Below are 14,705 nucleotides of genomic sequence, written 5' to 3'. Positions count from 1 at the left end.
GACTTTGGATTTTAATGGCTGGAATTTGTGCCTCTGTCTCTTTAACAAGCTCCTGCTCTTTCCAACACTTCACCTTCAGCACATCATCACAACAATATCTCTCCATTAAGCCTAAATAGTTAAATAGTTAATGAATTAGCTTAGTGAATCTGGTTAATAATATTTTTAATGATAAGGAACAATTAATTACTGTATGACCTTTAATCCTTTTAAAAACTGTTCCGGTTGTGAGATGGCCCCTCCCTTGGATGCAAATGGTTTTACATTCATTTTAGAGCTCAACTCCTCCCTCACTTCTGTTTCTGTCATTAATTCTCCCTAATTAACTTTTTGACAAAAGAAAACTGAGCGGACTCTTTGACTCGGCAACACAGAACAAAAGAATCATCTCTCTTTTTTTTGCGCATTTCAGACACATGAACATCTTCAGTATGATAGGAGACTGTCATAGAGACAAAAGGAAAAACTTGTCGTCATCTGTGGCTTGATACATTGCTGTAGAAAGTTTGAGGCAGTGTGTTGCTCAGCTTTGGACCCTGGGACGTCCCTGGGTGGTAGAAGAGGATAAATCTTTTCTGTCTGTGTCAGAGGCAGGACAGAAACTTGGAAGAGCATCAGGACAGAAGATCCCAACAATAGAGAAGAACAAGATGCTTCAAGATGGAGTGAAGTAGAAACAATAGAATGACAGAAAATAGAAAAAAAGTCATATGAAAAAGAGGGTGTCTTTTGTATTCTGGATTTCACTTCTGTCTGTATTGACTAAGAAGTCAAATGGCTATGTAATTATACTTTATGTACAGTTGCAGAAAAATGTAGAGAAATGTAGAGAAAGAGAGTATGTAACAAAACAAAGTGACAGGCTAATGATAAAATGAAAATGACAGCAAAGAAAAGCAAATTCAGCCATTTTTGGTTACTAGATACAGTATCTGTCAATTAAATGAAGGATGGCCTATTAAGTTATTAAGTACTGCTAAGTGATGTGGTGATGAAAAGCCATCTCACAAGTGGTTTAGATGTCTAAACCACTTGTGGATGTCTTTTGCCCGGACGCATGTCTACATGTTAGGGGGATACTAGAAGAAAGAAGTTAGAGGGGTAAACAGCCATAATGCTGATCTGTAGCTCAGCACATCCACAAGCCATTCACTTTCAATTATGGAGACTGGTTCAATCAGCTTCATGCTGTTATACAAACTCTACTGCCCTTTACGAAACATTTCTGAAATGTCATGGAAAATGTTGGAGAGGCGCTCAGCACAAGGTTGGGGTTGATGAGCTCTGCTGGGAACCAGCCTTATTAAAAACTTATGGTGGCACAAGGACATGGCTGGTTGCTGGTTAACACTCAGACAAGGCAGTCTGAGTGTTAACCAGAGAACAAAGTGGCAGAAAGTCGATCTGTCACAGACTCACCTGTTACACCAATCACAGTCCATCTGAGGTTCTCCTTCCATCTCTTCCTGCCTCAGTTTAAGTTCCATAGATACATTACATATTTACAAAGTAACTGTCTGACATTGAATCCATTAAAACTATTTTCAGTTTTAGATCAGTAAGCATTCCTGAGTGATGAAGGTGAAGAAAGCTGAACTTATTTTCTTTCTTAAAAATGTTTCATTTTTCAACCAAACAGCTTTTTGAAATGGTTGAGAATAAACCGGGTAATAAATTTCAATCTCACACTCATACAACCACTAAGATTATTATTGGGGCAGGTCTTACACCATTCCTCACAAGTGGTTTACAAAAAATGTTTTGCCTAAAATGCTTTACAAATTCAATTGTTTTACAAATAATTTTATGGGTTAAGATGAAATTTGATCTTTAATAAACCTGGAGTTACAGCTTCTCTTGTGTGATGTCAGTCTGTTTTATTTGCTTCAGTGAACCCCCAAACTAATCCTATGGTGTAGAAAAAAGACACAAAATAATTTTACTATATGTATTTTACTAGAAAAAAGTTTATGCTTTTTTTGCATTATTTAAGCTTGTTTAGCTGTTTGAGTTGATATGTTTTACTCCCTCTTCTTTGGCTGTTCATAAAACAAAGAAATGCTTCATTTTCAGTTTTACTGCAAAATCAAAGCTGGAGTCAGAACAGTACAATTTTTCTTTGTTTAAGAATCCCTGCAGGCATTTCCTCCATCCTTCTGTTTCTTCTTCTTATTAGACCTCATTTCAACATAACTACTTATTTCACTCTCTTTTGCTCGCCAGTGTGGCTGTATTGGGATTTATTACCTCTTTGTATATATTTATCTCTCAGTTCTGCTTAGCTCCTCCTTCATCTGGCACTCAGATGAAATCATGTTGATTGTTTTGTTGAGATATTAACAGATGGAGTCGCCATCCATCCATCCACTTTGGTATTTTTTGCTACCAAGCTTATGCCTTGACTTGGAGCTGCCTTGAAGTGTTAATATCTAGTGTGTTCCTCTTTAAAGGAGACAGATACAAACATGGAGCCAGGCAACAACATGCACAGTGGCTGCAATCGTATTCACAGAATTGGTTTTACAAATAATAATCTGAAGAGAATCGTGCACATTTGCATCAAGCCTCTGTGAGTTAATAATTTGTAAACGTACCTTTCACTACATCAACAGCTGTAAGTCATGTTTTCTTTTCTACCAGACATTTCTCTGCTGTTTTTTTTCACCTATTTTTTAACATTTCTCGTAGTCCTTTTTTTTGCACTAATTTGCATTTGTGCAGTTTTTAAATTATACTATTCAGTTGCCCATTTCTTTTAAATAGAGTATGCTATTGTTAATACTGTAAAGTATTATTATGCTTATTTGATAAATTTTAACAGCTGCATTTAAACTGAGCTTAAAGGACCAGGTGTGTTGAATTTACTTATTTGATCACCGTACCTTTCAGGATTGCCTTTGTAATGTATGATTTTTCTTGCACTTCATAATCGCACACTATTTTTGTGTAGATCTGTAGCATAACAGCTGAATAAAATACATTGATATTTGTGGTTGTCATGCGACAAAGAGGGAAAATATTAAAGACCATAAATACGTTTGGAAGACTCTGTTCCATGTGTGCGTGTGTATCTGTTTTGAGTGGAGAGATGATTCAAAGGGGATACTCAACAAAAAGGTCAGGAACTGTGTAGTGGCAGTGGTGATTGTTGCTGCTTGCATGCTGATGTGCAGAAAGTGTCAAAGTATGAAGTTAAATAAATGGTCGGAAGGCAAAAAAGAAAACAACAACAAGAAGTGGAAGCAAGTGGTAAAGTTGACACGGCAACTTTGGATGATAAAATAGTTTCTCACTTTTTCTTATAGTCACTTTCTGTTGGAAGCCTGTCATCTGTTTCCTGGAAAACAAACAAATTGGATGTCAAGGAGAAGAGAATGGGGATATAAAAAGTGAATCTTATGTATTTGCTTAGATGGACAGCGAGAGCAACAGTGGCGAGGGGAATAAAAGAATGGCTTCTGCAGACAGAGGAAAGGACCCTCCCCTTTTCTTTCTCCTTATTTATTCTCCCTCCTGTCTGTCTGACGCAGTGGAGGGGAAATCGCATACATTTCATCATGCCCAGCCTCATACAGAAAAACCTTCCCTCCCTCTGCCCAGAATGCCGCCATGTGCCTCTCAAGTGCTGATAAATTGCCACCCCCTGCCTCATTTTTCACCATCTTCTCATCAAACACACTGACAAAAAGCCCCTGCACACTCCTCAACGATAACAAGAACAATCGCTGAGCCCCAGGAACGCGAGACAGGATGAGAGAAAGGACAAATGGGTTGGCAGATCAGGAGAATGTGTGGCAGATAAGGAAAGGCAGCTGGAAAACTGCGTTTCAGTAATTTTTTTTTAAAAGAAGAAAAATAACTATGAAGAGCAAAAGATTTGTCTTGTTTTTTTACATTTGAAAGCTTTAAAAAAAATGCTATATTTTATTGGATCAGAGTAAGATCTGCAGTTGTCATGTTCTGTATTTTTCTGTGTATTTATTTAGAGTTTTCTGTGCCTCCGAGTCTTCGTGTTGTCCTGTCCTCCCTTTGATTACTCCCAGGTGTTTCTCATTCCCTGATTACCCTCCTGTGTATTTAGTGTCACCTGTGTGTCTGTGTCTTTGTCGGGTCCTTGTCTAATGTGCTCTCAGTCCTTTGTGTGTCCAGTCTTTAAACCAGTTGCTACCGGCGTTGAGCCCTGGCTTCCGCTCAGTTGTGCTGCCTGTGTTTTTGGACTGTTTTGACTTCATTCTTCATTAAAACCATCATTTTTCACTGCATCCTGGGCCTGCTGCATCTGCCTCACCACCTCAACACCGCATTACATGACAGCAGTAGCGTCAGGTGGATAGCCACAAAGTTTTGGGTCCTTGTTGTTTCACCGTTTCCTGTGCTGCTCAACAGCTGTGAATTTGATCAGTATCACTGCAGGAGAATACCCACAAACAGCAGCTAAGCTACCTGTTTCCTCATCCAATTCCCTGCTGCAACAATATCATAATCTGCAGCAGCCATGTGACTGAGAGGAACTCCCTGTGGGAGTCCTGTCAGGATAGAGAGTCATGATATTCAGCACACTGATGTGTCGACTAGACTGCAGTAGAAAGGTTTGGGATGACACATCATGTCTTCATCTTTTTCTCATTGCTCTCATCATACCTTGACCTTTGTTTTTTGGGGGGGTTGTCTTTTTTGCTGGTGAAGGATGCCAAGGAGAGTGACTCATGACTTAGCAACTGAAGTCTTTGTGATAGTGATAGTTTGGGACTTTTGAGAATTTTTCTAAGGTTTTAAATTTGTAATAACATGCATACAATATGATGATTCATTTTTTTGATTTCATTTTTCCAGATTAGTTGTGAATCTGACACTAAACCTAAAGATTAGTCAGGGGAGAAAAGCAGAGAGAGATCTTTTACTATTAAAAAACAACAACAAACACAGACCTTTGAAGCTTTTACTGTCGCATCAATTAGTAAACTTTATAAAGTTCCTAAACCTTTATAACTGGTTTGTTTGACAGTCATACCACATTTTTACTGGAGGTGAGTTAAGGACTTGTTTTACTGTTTTAAAGTGTGTTTACTCTAAAATCTACCCATTTAGTTATTCTTGGCATTGCGTTGCATTCCCACTGCTGTTTGGGTCTTAAGCTGCAGTTGCATTATGATCTGAGTGTGACTGATGGCAGGGCCAACATGATATCTGGTGCATTGCCAGACAACTTTGGCAAAAATACTCAGTCCCACACGCAATATATGCCACACTTTCTCTATATAGAAACTCAATTAAGCTTTTCCTTCTATGTTTTGCCCCCTGATGCTTTTAAAAATTACTCAATTGAGGCTGATACATTGCAATAAACATGTCTCGACTTAAAAAAATAAAATAAAATTACCAACAAGTACAATAAATGTTTACCTGACCCTTAAACAACTGCCTTTATATGGTGTGACTGATCCCAGCTGTGTCTCGTTTCCTTGATTACTCCCCTGTGTATTTAATCCCACCTGTCTCTCTTGTTCCTTGTCGGCTCCTCGTCTATTCTGTTGTCGTTAAAACGTTTGAGTACCGTTTACCAGTAGCTACCAGATTCTGAGCTCCTTGCCTGTGCTCCCTGGATTTTTGTACTCTTCATCATTAAATCATCATTTCATTCTACAAACCTGGGTCTACTGCGTCTACCTCACCACTCTACAACTGCAAAACATGACAGAGTCACTGTTTAGTTCTGGGAAGGACTAAAATACTGCGTGACAAATCATAGAAAGTTAACAATCAAACTTTATTAATAATATTCAGTTTTAAGACCCAATTTGATATTAATGAATTTTGATTAATGAAGACATTGGATAATTTATAAACGTTTTGCAGGCAAGGGGTACATATTTGATGAAAAACAGAACCTTTACGAACTAATATAATAAATGTAGAGGCTTCAAAACAGAATAAAAAGGTTGAGCTTTTGGGTCATAATAAAATGATGTAAATTTTATCCTTTGGTCTTCGTAGTCATTATTTTAGCACACAAGAAGTAAGTAAGAAAAATAACACTGTTATAGCTATGTAACTAACTATTATAACTATTTATCATTTTGAACTTTTTATATTATAGCTTCTTTAAGGTATCTAACCATACTTTCTAGTGCGCTTTCATTGACATTATTAAAACTAAATAGGTTGGGATTTAGTGCATCTAATGTGAGCCCACTTCATAAACTGAAGTGTGATCACATTGTATATAAATAGCACTGGGTCCTGCTGGGTTAGCAGTGTTTTCGTTTCACATTAAAAGTGAAATATTCTGAATGTTTGCTATTGGGACTGGAAGGACCATTAAAAAATTAACATGTATAAAAGAAGTCCATTTATCATCAGACCTGCTTGTTTCTCAGTGGTGTGTTTGAATTACCTCTCCTGAATAAAGGTGCACGTGTGAATTGACTGAAACATATTTAATAAATCAGTGACTAATGAACTGAAGTCTTTTTGAAAGGTGGAAAATCTTTCCCATACTCTCTGGCTTAGGGTTTTATTTTTTCAAACTGCATCTATATTCTACTTTGTTGAGTCACACACCTTCAAACGCTGTTCACTCTCTGTTTCATCTCTTTAAAAAGAAACTTTGTCAGTAATTCTCCAGGAAATTGTTAAATACATAAACACTACATTGCAAAAAATATTAATTTATCTGCAAATAACCTTGAGCGACATTGTATTCTCAGTCCATGTTGTGTAAAATGATGTCGGCACGCTCTCTGCAGCTATTACAGCTTCAACTCTCTCCTCACACAGGGTTTAGTAGTGCGTTTATGTGGATGTTTGACCATTCTTAAAGAAGTGTATTTGTGCGGTCAGACACTGATGTCGAATGTGAATGATAAAGCTTGTTATTCAGTTAGTGACTTCATCCATCATGCTTCTCACAAACATTTGCTCACTTCTCATATTTTAAAGTTTTTAGGGTTCGGGGGTTTAATTACTTTTCTCTCTTGGCTGTGATCATAGGAAAAAGAGAAGTTATTATACGCACTTACCCCCGCCTTTTCTCACACATGTATCATGTCATACTTTAAAGAAGGTGCAGCCTCTGGGCTTCTTCCCTGCAGCCCACCTGTCATGCCTTGTCATCCGTAAGCCTTAGTGAGCTGTGAGCAGATCAACACGACTCATGGCAGCTCATGTCGCCGGTGACTTTCCCAAAGACACTGCAGCGAGTTAAACGTCTCGCTGCCACCACAGCTCATTTGCATCAGAGTAACAAACTGTTTTCCTGCAGGGAAAGAGGGAAGTGCTAATGAAATGAGTTTAGAATCATAGCTGGAGTGTTTGTTTTAATTTATTGCGTGCAAAAAGATGCTATATTTGTGATTTCGTTTCCAACAAAATTGTCCTCATGTAGCATGACATATGAAGAGTGGATTGTTTGTTGCACACATTGTTCTACTTGTTGCACAAGTTCTCTTCAGTGGCGGGACGTGTGATGACAGAGGGACACGTCATCCCTTTTATGGGATCAAAGTTAAATAACTTAGTTTATATTAGTTTAGAAAATCACCATCATCTGGTGCAACCAACAGTGCACCAGATGTGCACTGTTAGCACATCATCTCCTATCAAACTGTTTTTTATTCTTGTTTCATTCTAAGGATGCTGTGCTAAACCTTATGTACCGGAAGGTCCATTCGAAGAGTTCTGCAAAATAAGGGAAATAAATAGAAAGTGATTTGGGGAGAGGTGGGCAATAACTAAGTTGGTAATACTAAAGATAAAAAAACCAAAAACTGTTGAGCAGAGTCCAGCTTTGTGACGTTGTAAAACAAGTGACAACTCATTTACAGAGTGTTCTGGAAAATTAAAAGGAGCCGAGAAAGAAAATACATTGAGGCAGAAAATCAGGAGCAGCAGAAAAGATGAGAGTACTGTATGGTCGGTAAAGGACAAGTCTGTGAGACAGGAGGAAAACAGGCTTTGAAAACTTTATCAACTTATACCAGCTGGACACAAACGCTAATCTAAAATCATATTTGCAAGAGCTTAAGGCAGTTTTTTTCCAAACTTTTCAAATTCCAACTCTCAAATATCAGTGACATCAGTCAGTCTGTCAGTGAGGCTTGTGTTTCCTGCTGCTGCTGACTGGGAGGGACAGAACTTGGTGTGTTTGAACATCGCAGGCTAGAGCCCAAGTAGGGACTCTATCAACAAATCCTTTTAAGTGAATATAAAAAAATGATAGTTGTGTGGAACACATCAACTTTAAGGTCCTAAGTCTCATAATGTTAATTTAACCAGAACTGAATGATGTCAGGAAAACTCCAGTGGAAAGCTCCACTGAATCTTGCAATGACATCATCAATGACTTTTTAGCATTGAAAATGGACGTATGCCTTTGGGTATGCCTTTAAACAGTTTGCCGAAACACAGATGACATCATGTCTTTAGAAGTTTTATTCACAACATTTAAGTTATATTGAGGCACACAAGTGGATGTTGACACCTCAAGCACACTGCTTCTTGTGTAGCATCATGGAAAAAGCAAAAGGTATCAGCAAAGATATCAGGAAAAAAGTTGCGTACCCCACAAAGTCTCATACATCTGTTAAAACATTTACAAAGATAAACACCATGAAAATGTTCAGCCGTTTTTCCCATGATCGCAGCCCTACCTGCAGATTATGATTTGAAACTTGCTTACTGATGTGAATTTAAAAACAAATAGCAGAAAGAAACACTTTTCTTATTTGCATGTGAAAGTTCCCATTGAACACACGTCTCTCTTTCTGAATTAAGCTTCTGTTTTTGTTTAATGACTAATGGCACAGCGTCATGTGGTATTATTGTTTGCCTCGGGTTGGATTTGTATCATCTTGCGAGCTTGGAAGGACCGGGTGATATTTTATTTTATTCTGGGTGATTATTTTGTTTGACTGTTGATCATGCTATTAGACAAAGATACACCAAGCTTATCAGAAGTTATCCGAAATTATGACACCTCATAGGTTTATGGTCTACGTATTAGTTCATGTTGATATGCGGCACAAAGCTTGTAATTCATCATCATCATCATCATCATCATCATCATTCTTCTCAAACATTTGCCTATTTCTCATGTTTTAGAGAGAAGAAAAGGCTTTAATTAATGTTTTTTTCTGGGCTGTGATTGTGGGAAAAAGATCAGTTCTACCTTTTCTCTCGCATATGTCACAATTTAAAGAAGCCGCAGCCTCTGGGCTTCTTCCCTGCAGCCAACCTGTCATGCAATGTCATCAATAAGCCTTAGTGACATGAGTCACAGCAGCTCCTGTTGCCTCTGACTTTCACAAGTTAAAAAGAGGTAAACAGGCTGTGAAAACTTTATCTACAGAAACTGACAGTGCATTTACTCCAGATCTGTTTAACGTCTGCTTTAATCAACCATTAGCTTGTCTGTTAAACTCTGCAGAGTCAAACTTTGATATGGACCAAAAAAGTCAAATCTGGTCTGCCTCAAAGCCTAGTGCACGGTTTGATTGCATAAATGAGTGCAAGCGAACTTGTGATCTCTCCAAAAGCAGGAAGCAAACTGTAGCTCAGGGCATTCTGGGTAAGTACAACCAAAACAAACGGGCGAGTCTAACCGTAGAGGGAAAATTGGCTCTTCTTCAGATGGATTCATGTTGTTTCCTTCAGTGGTTCTTGGTGTTGCACCACCACGGGTGAGATGAGGAACATATTTTTCAAAGCGCTTGGTTCATTTAATACAGTGCAGTGTGAAAGCGAACCACACCAACTGAAAATATAGCAAATGCTGTCATGTTGCTGCTCGCTTTACACTTTCTGCAGTTATGGATGTATAACCCATGATTTTCAATTCTTTTATAAAAAATTCTAAAGATCAAGAAATCTCTGATATTTTTTTTAAAATATAGTTTTTCTTTGATCATATCCCTATGTTCAACCAATTTCCCCTGTTATTTATTCTCCACAACCTCTTTTTTTTACTACCAAGTTATCAGACCTTTTCTTAATTCAGAAAGAAGGAGAATGTATTCATCAGCTCTTAGTGAGCAGAAATCATAAAATTACAGATTAAGACCAAACGCTAATTCTCTTCTCATTTATAAATACTGATTATGTGGATGTAGAATCACCCATTCATTGAACCGAGACAGAATAAAACAGCGGATGTTATGTGTCTGGATGTAAATCAACACACGCCAAATGCATCGCCCAAAAATATTATATAAAAGTCTGTTGTACAAATTCTCATAGACTGACAGCCATCTCAGTATTAGTCTGTTCCCTTTTCATTTCCTCCTGCTGGATAAGAGACATTATTAGATTTATTGCAAATAATTCCTCTTGGGTAAGGAGCCTGTGGGCTTTAGCAGACAAGATGTTGATGTTATCACTGCCAGCAACAGTCTGTGCTCTCTGCTGCTCTCTTTGAGTTTGATATACGAGGAGGAAATCCCTTTATAGTCTCTGTAGATTTAGTTTTTTTGGAATATGCAACTACTGCTCTTACTGCTTTTAAAGTAATGTTATTGAGGTACACCACCACATAACGGTCATGACCAACGATGCAGAGTTTAATTTAAATCCAGACGCATCCAATCTAGTTTTAGCACAAATTATTACAATATGATTGAGTAATTTTTAATTTGCCCAAAAGTCAAAATTCATTGAGAATGTATGAATGCCGAGGATGTAAATCCCAAAGGTAAAAGGCGTCCATCTCATTCATATTGAATGTAGTGTGTACTCATACCGCATTCCCACTGATGCTTCTCCTGCAAGTGTCTGTCATAAATATTTTCCCAATATGTCAACTTCCATAAAATCTGTTGTTGCTGCCATTTTGAATCATGAAGTTCGAACGTGATCGGCCTTCAAGTTTGACTTGCAGCCTGTCACCAGATCGCAGATTTCACCCATCATTTTCTGACGCTCCAAAAGTTGGTCAGTGGTTCGCTTAGAGGCAATGCATCACTTGAGGTCTGCCCGGGCGCCGGGGGAACATTCTTCGTCACGCTGGCAGAGCTTCATCAGTCAGGACACCGCTTGCGTCACACAGAACGGGTTTGACACCTGATACTGAAACTTCCCAGTGCACTCCAAGTTCTGTTTCATCACAGCAGACTCCTCGGCTAATCTGATATTTCAAAGGACTTATCAGACTTGTCTTCATCACTGTCTCATGACTGAACCAACTCGAGAATACAGATTCTGTTTCATCACCTTAAAAAGTTGAAATTCAACTTTAGCCAGACGTATCAAGTAATTTTAGATAAGTTCATGACTGTGTTGCTCTTATAGATGCATTCAACTGTAGTGCTAGCAAGTGCAATATGCTCTTTTGTGACATCCTAAACAATCATTAGTATCCCTGGTAATAATGTGCAAAAGAAAAATGTAATCATATAATGATCTATTATTGCAGAAACATTATTCTGCCCTGGAAAATAAAAATAAAAATTGTAATTTTGGTCCGTTTACTCAGTAGGAGAAAAACGTCACACATATAAATAATTGTTATTTAAAAATAATCAGTGCCATCATGATTGGTTCTGTTGCTTAACCTAAAATCTAAAGTATAAAATACATACTGCACAGCGAGCTTATGAATGGACCCCTTAAACTTGAGAATATATCCTCTGCCCTTTTCTCAAAAGAGATCATTTTTATTTTTATTGACCTGGGGACATTTGTAACTTCAGACTCAGTATGTATCTACAAGCCATTTGAAAATAATAAAAGTGATAAATAATTTATAACACACGAGAAAATTATTTCAGTCACAAAAGTACTGCATCCTTCTCAGCTCACTCATAAGATAATGTGTGTGATATACAAACACCAGACAAAATCCTGTATCGGGGTTCAACAACAGCTGGCTTCTGGGTTTATTGATATGCATAAATACATTTTTGTAGGATTACAAACCTGTGACCACCCCCACCTGCAAATACCTCAATGTATTCTGGAGAAAGACATGCACACAAAACCCCCTGAAGTCAGCACATTTCTCGATGCTGAACAAGCGTCCGAGCTGATTTGCCATGCCGGTCAGGCTTCAAGCATCGTCAAGTGCACATAACATTAACCCGCGCACGCACACTCACAAGGATGTAAACATTAGCAATATTTTCCCATTTCCTCTGCAGGGCAGAAGGGAGAGCAGTAGATCTCCGGCCCTTCACTGGTAATAATCTCTTTTACACTTTACACTGCCAAGAAGATGAATCATGGAGGAAGGGGTCAATGTGTGTGAGAGAGGAGAGATCTCTGAAGTGCCCTGCGAAGGTTGGCCTTCATGATCCTTGAGTGTGTGTGTTTATTAGAGGTGAAGACAGAGGCCAAGGTTCATTGGCCTCTGTCAAGGTTCTTTTCCCAATATTATCAGCAGACCTGCAGAGCTGTTTGTTATGCAGATGAACCTACACAGATTTACAATCATTAAAAAAACACCGGAAATGATTCATGTGACCTGCAGATAAAAAAATATTCAGAAAGATTTATAGTTTATATAAAATATATTAATTGGGACACTAATAAAGTCATATAAACTTTATCTTTTATTGCAGTGAAGCATAATCTCAACCACGTTTGGAAAAATCACATCTCTGAGCACATTTACTCAAAAATAAAATACAGCCCCTCTTAAATCTTTTTTCTTCTTTTTGCAAAATCGCAGGTAGCATGACCATTGGTTTCCCTAAAAGCACCCATAAAATAAATACAATTGGAGCATTTACTGTTGAACTTCTAAAATTGATCAGATTCCTGAGGCACATCTATTTCGGAACTCACAATTTTATATTTTAATGGCATCACATGGAGGCTAATTTGTCCTGTACCCACTACGCAGAATAGAAAAGACAAGAAAACATGCTGAGTGTCTGTATGTTCGAACATGTATGTCCAGTTTGTACTCTGCTTCTCAACCACTGACCGCTGGAGATAGGCACCAGCCCCCTAAGATCCGGCAAGGATAAGTGGGTAGAGACAGTGGATAGATGAATATTTCTTAGAAATTTGTCAGGAAACTAGAAACAGGTCATCACTTGTAAGAAAAGGATCTGCAACTAATGACCAAATCAACACAAAGATCCCTTTCTCTGTAAGATCAAACCTTTGCTACCCTGTTACCAAACGGCACTTTTAGAAAGCAGTTTAAAATGAACTAAAAATTTTGGAAATGTGAGTCTGAAAAAAAAACAGAATGAAGAAAAGGAAACCTTGAGTAGCACAAAGATGCCAAACAGTAAAAGTGAAATTCAGCTCACCGAAGCTAAAATAAATAAATACATTTTTGTAATTCACCATCTGAACATACGGGAACTGAGTTCACAATTCCATCAGGAACTAGTTCTCATTCATTCATCATGTTTTGTCTGAAATAAAGTTTCAAGTATATTGTACATCCAGTACATATACAAGTCCTTATGTCAGTCATGAAGAGATTAATAATTTCACTACATGGTTTTGGTAACCTACCTTAAACCTGCTTTATTCTCTCCTGTTGTCTTTGCTCACAGGAACTGTAGTTTCTTAATGGTTGAACACAGTATTGCTGAATAACTGCCAGGTACTAAAATTTGATGTTGTGTTAGAAAAAGGGGACAGGAGGACTTGCTCACTGCACATATTTTGATATTTCTACAGCCATAAAATCACAATCCAGATGGCTTTTGATTATAAGGGACTTAAAACATTACAATTTTTCTTTTTGATAAAATTATGTTTCTGTCTAAGCGATTCAGCTGACAAAAAATCTTCACTCATGGAAATAGTTAAAATACGTGCTGTTTTTGGCTACGCTTTTATAAAGGTCTGAGAAAAAAAGTAACTTTGCTCATTTATTCTGCATCTCTTCCATCTGTCTACTTTGATGACAGATGCAGTCTTGATCATATAAATCAATCACAATTAGCTTTAGTGTGTTAATTTTGCTGCTTAAGGCATAATCCTTGAGTTATTATTATTATTATTATTACATTTAAACCAAAGTAAAGTGAAATTTAAAACGAAGCAAACATTAAGGTTGACTCACAAAAACTGCAGATATTTGGTGAGAACCCAGCTGAACTGTCTCTGCTGCAAACACTGAGGAGTCAAGGTTTCCCCCTGAAAGCATAAATATTTTATTCATCCATGAATAGTGCACCATTAAATGACAGTTAAATTATATATATATATATATATATATATATATATATATATATATATATATATATATGTATATATACTGTATATATACTGTATATATTTCTTGGTAATCAATCTGTGGATTATGCTGAGCATGTAACATATTTAAATCATCTGCATCTTCAAAATCTACAAATCAAGTTGCTTAAATCAGCAATGTGCATGTAGTTTTAAAAAGAAAAGCCACAAAGCAAACTAAGTCTATGATTTTTATTTTTATGCACCATGAGTGTGTTGACAGAACTAAGCCATTGAGATCCATTCTAGCATGAACAGACGTTGATATTGCTCTGTATGCTAACTACCATGTGGCGTAGCAGAACAATATTTGTTTGCAGTCTGTCTTACAAAGAATGATCCATCATGATTCCCAGATGTTAGAAGCTTGTTTACGTTTGTTAAAATTCTCTGATTAGTTGCCCTAAAGACTCTCTCACACTTGTATAAAACAGTTTACAGACACAGCTTGTCTTTAGTTGGCTACATAAGGTATTTTGTAGCATACTCAGCCACTGACCAGAAAAGTTCAGTTT

The 14,705-nt window shown here is 37.5% G+C and overlaps 1 protein-coding gene across 4 annotated transcripts in view; it reads left to right on the top strand.

Annotated features, from left to right (window-relative positions):
• LOC114144051 (endonuclease V) overlaps window positions 1-14,705 on the top strand; it is a 54,537-nt gene that overhangs the window by 27,404 nt on the left and 12,428 nt on the right. The window contains exon 9 of one of the 4 annotated variants that reach the window (XM_028016513.1): window positions 589-3,049. The exons of the other annotated variants lie outside the window; for them this stretch is intronic. The gene's annotated coding sequence lies outside the window, so the exon portion shown is untranslated. Of the gene's footprint in view, window positions 1-588; window positions 3,050-14,705 lie in introns of those variants that run through there. 4 annotated transcript variants of the gene reach the window in all.

This window comes from Xiphophorus couchianus, chromosome 5 (assembly GCF_001444195.1).
Source record: "Xiphophorus couchianus chromosome 5, X_couchianus-1.0, whole genome shotgun sequence".
Classification (NCBI taxonomy): Eukaryota; Metazoa; Chordata; class Actinopteri; order Cyprinodontiformes; family Poeciliidae; genus Xiphophorus; species Xiphophorus couchianus.
The sequence above is the reverse complement of the archived record's forward strand: the minus strand, read 5'-3'. Positions and strand labels throughout refer to the sequence as shown.